Here is a 7,232-nt window from a genome sequence, read left to right on the forward strand (position 1 = left end):
TCAATTCCGACCATGCGCACAAGTCATAATACCTAAAGTGAGGCTGCTTAAGGTCACAAATCGCTGAATGACATGCTAGAGCTCAAAATGACCGGTCGGGTCATTATAAGAGCAGTCGCTATCCACGCACCATTTTTTGACTGCTACCTCTCACTCCAGCCTGCACACGAAATCACTAATTAGACTTAAGAACCCAAGCCATCTTGGGTCCCTTATAATGATAAAACGGGCAGATCAAACTTCTTTTTGCCCATGCAGGCAGCATATATTTTCTTTTCAGGGAACCAAGTTCCTCAACAGTAGGCCTCTTTTCAACTAAAACTTTGTTTTTCTGCAAAGACTGAATTTTAGTTTTACAAGATTCCTTGTAATGACCCATTTGACTATAGTGAGAACACAACCAATTATCAACAACAGTTACATACTTGCTATGGGGATTATAGGAGGTTTTAGCCTCTTGGAACCCGATTTCTTGCTTGTCCACCATTACTCTTGTACATAGATGTTATTACATCAGAGGACCATGTACATTTAAGTGACTTATCAAGATCATTTTTAACCCTTTTCAAATCCTCCTGAAGTTGTCTATTCTATTCAAGCTCATCAACAAGACTTGTTTTAACTTTCTTAAGCTCACACTCAAGCTCAAGTTGAGCCTCACAACCACTTTTTTACCCTTAGGGTTGTCCATCCATTTTTTCGTTTGGTTTTTCAACAAGTTATTTTCTCTAGTTACTTCTTCCACTTGTTCCTTCAAGTCTATAATGGAAACTACCATATCATCCCTCTCTTATTCTATGTCATCAATTTCTTTTGTTAAAGTATTTTTCTCATTAATTAGGCTATGATAGGCATCAATCAACACATTTTCTAAGGACATCAATTTTTTCTTAGAGTAAGTTTTCAAATTTCTTTGAAAATTAAGAAAACTTACCTCATCTTCCTCCTTGTCCTCATCATCATCAGATTTGGCCATGAGTACAAAGATTGACTCATATTCTGAAGATCCATTATCAGCAACCATCATAGATGTATCTCCTTGGTCATCTTCACCTTCAGATTCACTGGAGGAATCTCCCTAGGCAACCAGGGCTTGCTTCACCATGTTGTCTGTAGTATCTCTTCTTTTAAATCCCACCATTTTTTCGAATCATCTTTTGGAATCTTCGAGTGAGATACTCCATGTCGGATTCATCACTACTTGAGTCGTTGTTGGCAACCTTGAGAACCAGGTTCTTCTCCTTCTTGGGCTCTCTTCTTTCAAGATCCTTATTTCTCTTCATCTCATAAGTTTTGAGATTTCTAATGAGTTCATCAATGGTCAGCTTCTGCAGATCTTTGGCTTCAGTGATAGCATTCACTTTACTTTCCCAGGAATATGGTAAAACACTGAGTATTTTTCGGACCAGCTTGTTTCTTAGGATGACTTTTCCATGGGAGTGAAGCTCATTGATAATAGAGGTGAAATGTGTGTGCATATCTTGAATAGACTCATCCTCCTTCATCTTGAAAAGCTCATACTCAGTAGTAAGCATATTAATTTTAGACCGCTTAACCTGAGTAGTTCCCTCATAGGCAGTTTAAAGAGCTTCCCAAATCTCTTTAGCAGACTGACAAGCTGAGATACAGTTGTATTTATCTGGTCTGATGCCACAAACAAGAATCTTCTTTGCCCTGAAATTCTTCTCAATACCCTTTCTATCACCATCGTTTTACTTTTTTCTTGTCTTTGGGACTGTAACTGTTCTCTCACCAACAGTTTTCATAGGAACAAAAGGTCCATCACAGATTACATCCAACAACTCTGAGTCCTAAGCCATGATGAAGTTATATATTCTTATTTTCCACCAACCATAGTATTGGCCGTTGAATCTTGGTGGTCTGTACATTAATTGTCCTTCCTCGAAGTTTGGTGGAGCATCCATATAGATCCTTTCTAGGTGTTAACCTTTTAGAAAGAACCTGCTCTGATACCAATTAATAGAAACAAAGAGTCCACCAAACTGTATAGAGAACTAGGTTCTCTATCAGTTCCCACGGTAAGTAACAAACTATAAAATCAAATAGTATAGGGAACCAGTTTCTCTATAAGTTCCTACAGCAAATCGATAGTAAATAAAGAACACACGATATTTACGTGGAAAACTCCTTGCTCAAAGGATTAAAAATCACGACCTACCCTAGTAGGATTTTGATCATTTCCAAACCTACACCACTATATAGTAGCAAGGAGTGGTCGATGCAGTTTTACCCGATGAGGTCGAGATCGATTTCCACAGGGAGTTAATTTGGTTTGGAGTCGGGTATCTAACTAATCTAGATGTGCGTGTTGTTTCTAATTGCACTTCTAAACATTGTTGTGATTGATTCTATTCTAATTTTTATACTATTGTATGCCAAGTGTAAGCTAAGTACAATATTTTTGGTGAAAGTTTTCAAGTGTTAAAAGGCACTAGGGTAGTGACTTCCGCCTATGTGAGTATCTAATGGGTGTCAAGAATTTAGGACAAACTTGTTACGATTGGGGTCGTGATATAACCATCACACATAAGTGCTCACTCTAGACCTCTCAGTAGTTTGAGTGACTTTGCCTGATTTGGCTTTCTCAAGCCCAAATGGGTGTTCGTACAATCCAAACAAAATTGGCTCAAGTCGGGTATTACTATCGCTAGGTTTAACCCTTTAATCGAGGCTATCAATCTCTTGAGCTCACCCTAATTCCTTGTTAGCCTAATTTTCCTAGACTTAGTCTCTCTTTCTCAAGTAGAGCCTAAGTCATAAAGGCTTGAATCAGTATTTACAACCACTAATTCTATAATTTTAGCATGAATTAGGCTAAATATCACTAACCCATAAATAATTAAGCCCTAAAATTCAAAACCCATTAAATACCCACACTAGGATTGGGTCACCATCCTAACTATGGGGTCTAGCTACTCATGAATACAGCAGAAATCAAAGGTAAAGATGAAATATAGCCATAATATTAAAGTACAAGATGAAAATCTAATGTTTGAAGGTAAATCTAATATAAAATTACCCAAAAGGGAAAAAACCAACCGTTCACGTGCTTTGCTCTACAAAGCTTAACCTAAAAATGTCAAAAAGATCTATTTATGCACAGCTAAAATTTTCGGACAAAAATGCCCCTGCGGAGGATTCGCGGACGCGTAATTCTGACCGCTTCCGAGCTTGAGCTTTCGCGGCCACATAATAATAAGTGTAGTTTGCGTTTCTTCAATAATGGCTTGGACTGGACTAGGTTTTGCAGACAGTGTAAATACATCCGCGTCCGCGTCCGCGTTAGCTTCAATTGCGGCCGCGTATTATGTTCGCGGACCGCGTTCTTCAGTTAGGTTTCACTTGCCAAGTCTTTGAACCTTTTATCATGCTCCCAGCGGAATTTCCACCGCGTCCGCATAATGTAGACGCGGGCCGCGTTCTTTGTTTGAGCCAAGATTTTAAGGCCTCTGAACCTCGATTCTTGCCATCAGCGTAATTTCCCTCACGGTCGCGCCATTGGTTTCGCGGCCGCGCTTTTGTAGCACGGTCAGCGATGGTGTTTTCTCTGCATTGCAGCTTCTCTGAACCTCTATCTCGCCGACCGCGAAATATTATCCGCCTCAGCGGTGAACCCTACACGGCCGCGCTTTTCCATCGCGGTCCGCGGATCAGTTTCAGCCTTTGGCTTGTGCAAGTTTGACTCCTTCATGATCTTATTTTGGATTCTTTGCCTCATTTTGACCAAACCCTGCAAGCAAGAACATTATGTTAGTTTTTGGGACTACTTTTTAGCATTTTTTACCCAAAACCTAAGCAAAAGAGAGCAAATAATAGGCTAAAATCCCTAGTTGTCAACTCCCCCAAACTTAAGCTTTTGCTTGTCCTCAAGCAAATAAGGTAATTCCCACCTCCGTAAGAAAAATAAAGGAAAATCTCAGCTGTCCTAAGGTGACTTCATCAAACATCAATTGGAACTAACAATTACCTTCAACACAAATGCATTATCAACAACATTATGCTACGAATGTTTGAGTTTCATAGGCCTAATGTGACACAAGAGCATCAAGAGTTGACTCAATTCACCAAGGAACCTCGCTCTCACGTAGGTCGTTGTGGATCCCAAACTCCTTCTCCTCTACTCTCCATGAGCTCATCTCACCTTATAGAATGTGACACTCAAAACTGGGATTGTAAATAAGTGCGCTCATCACTCTTAAAAGAATGCCACAAGTCCAGCTCTAAGTACCATAGGCTTGCCCCTCATGTAAATCACCACTAATGCAAGCTCACTCAACTTGAAATCCTATAGGGCTTTAGCGGGATGTAATGAAGGCTTTTTGGATCCAGGTCGAACCTAATGAACTACGATGGTATCATCTTTCCTTAAGCACTCCATTTTTTCAATTCGGCTCATGCTTTCTTGACTCTTTGAGTCATTTTCTTCTTCCTTGGGGGAACTAGAGAGACACTTTGTCACTTTTTCTTCTCTATGACGATCATTTTTCTCCTTTTCTCATCATTCCAAGCCTTTCAACATTGTTTTCTTGAATCCTTTCAACCTTTGCTTTTCTTTTGACTTACTTCTTTTTTATATATCCTTTTCTTTGCCTTTCCTTTTCATCAAATTCCTTTTGTTCTTTGCATCATTCATCACTATGAAATTCCTCGTCTCTCCCCCAAACTTATGTTTTTGACTATTGTTCATCATGAATGCTAAGAAAAGATTGGGTGCCAAGAGAGGGTCATTATAGAGCGGATGAAGGCTTGTAATGTGGTTATTGAATGAAAAAGGATTAGGCTCAAACGGGTTGACTAAGGACATCATAGTGGTAGGCTATGGAAGTTTTCAAATTCACATGGAACCAAAGAGAGCCTATAATCACTTCTCAATTCGAGCTACACTTAGAATTTTGCCTAAAAAAATATTCGGGGCAAGTTCTAGACTTGTTGGCACGGGACTTGGACTTGCAATGCAATACCTTACCTCTCAAGCTACTGGATTGTTAAAGAGAATAGAGTCGAGGGCCCACAACAACCTTAGTCAACTCAAGAGTCTAAAGGTCACAACTAGAGCTAATCTCTTCAACCAACTTGTCTCTAACCATGAGGTCGAAGGTAAATGTGTTGGTACCAAGTGAAGCCTGCTTGAGACACTTTAATTCATTACTACTATATATCAAAACAGAAAGAAAAACAGACTCAATCCCTTAAGAAGGTTGTCACGCCATCCATCGTTAGGAAGAGCCACTCGGTTCGCACAAATTTCACGTTTGGAAAGAACCATGGCATTAAGAAAACCAAAGGCTTATTGATCACGAAAATTGTAAAAAAAAGCTACAAATTCAAAAATAAACTACTAAATGAAATAAGAAGCTAAGCTATTAAGGATAATTACAAAAGAAGTTATAAAGTAAAATACGGAAAGTAAACTGAATATGTATAATAGGGGATTGAAATGAATATACGCAAAATGGGGATGAATATATACATGGAATAGTAATTTTATATACATACCAAAAGTGAAAAGTACGAAAATGAAAGTACAATAAGTAGAGAATAAAGAAAAATAGTATCAAAGTTATTACAAACTAATCATCAAAATCATCATATCAAAATAAGGCCACCCCCCAAATAAAAATTAGCATTGTCCTCAATGCTAAAAGCAAAAATAGAATAGGGGAGGGATAGAGAGTAAAAAAAACTCCCTATGAGGCCTCTATCTGCATGGGGTCACTGGTGGGGTCCTGTGGCTGGCCAGACTCATCACCTCCCTCGGGGTTCTCCAGGTCAATCTCCAAGTCCGCCGTCTGGGTATCACCACTCTCCTCACCGGCTCTCTGTCAGCCTCCTGCTCTGGTGCATGTGCTGGCTGAGCTGTCTGTGCTGCAGGGGCAGTCTCTCTCATAAGGAGATCTAGAGGAATATCACCGGCGGAAGTGAGATTCGCCACCTCCTTCTTCAACTCTTCTTGACCCTTCTTCACTTTCCTCACTTATTTACCCAGCTCCTTGATTACTTTTTCATGCATACCCAGAGGCTCCAGAATCTTCTTTTGGTTTTCAAGAATACTCTTCAATGACTCCTCCACTGATGGAGGCATCTAGAGTTATGCTGGAACTGCCTGAGCTGCTACTGCACTGGATAAGGCAGATAGTTTTGATATAGCTACCTGTATCCAGTTGTTGATGCCGGCCAAAGTCTGATTTAACCTCAGTGCAGTCTGAGGGTAAGTTGATGAAGAAGGCATTGATGGTGGGATAGAAGTGGATGGAACAGAGGATGGATGTGGCATGGCAGCAGATGACCCCTCGGCTACGGAAGGCACGGACCCAGTGGCCACTACCCCTGGCTCTTCAGACAGGCCAGTGGAGGTGGTGGCTTTGCCCTTGGTCTTGGGGTTGTCTGGAACCTGAAGGTTGTACTAGGAGAAGGGCCTTTTCGGCTTCACCTTCGTGTCAAAGTGTCTCCCCTCAACCCGCTGGTCCTCTAGGTACATAGTGATGAAATTGGGGTAAGGGTAAGACCATTCTTCCTTCCCGGTTGCCTTGGATATGTTCTGGGCCATGAGGTTCCCCACATTTATCGGGTACCCTGCCATGATGGACGCTATGAGGATCGCTCGGGAAAGTGGAATGTCACTGTCATGCTGGCACGGATCAAGGCGGCCATGGAATGTCCCGGTGTAAGCCAGGGCGGTGTTGTCCCTGGTATGGCTATCACCTCTGCTAACCATGGACGGGCTGCTTCATCTAATGCCAACTTCGGTATGTATAGAGCAGCGTCTACATCATCAAACCCAGCATATGTATTCAAAGTTTTTCCATCGAACCAGATCTTCTTGTTTTGTACCTTAGTCACATGGGTGCCCTTTTTTATGTGGGCAACATTGGCGTAGAATTCCTTGACTAGGTAGTCATTTGCTTCCGGCAACTTGCTAGTGAAGAAATTCCATCCCACTCTTTCATCAAATTATCTCTTCACATTCGGGTTGTGAGGGAGAAGGTCTCTTTCTATGAAATGATGCTCAAGGGTGAGTGTCCTTTGTGGCCACCATCCCCGAAATTTATGGTAGGCCTTCTCACTCACAAACCGATCTTGCCACACTACTGGCTTCCTTGATCTACTCAACCCCCCCCCCCCCATGTGTCTCACCTCCTCTTCCGTCATCCGGAACCTCTTCTTCATCATCAATATCAATAGGGGCAGTTGTTGAGGCTAGAGTTGCAGCA

Source organism: Nicotiana tabacum, chromosome 2, assembly GCF_000715075.1.
Source record: "Nicotiana tabacum cultivar K326 chromosome 2, ASM71507v2, whole genome shotgun sequence".
NCBI classification, from domain to species: Eukaryota; Viridiplantae; Streptophyta; class Magnoliopsida; order Solanales; family Solanaceae; genus Nicotiana; species Nicotiana tabacum.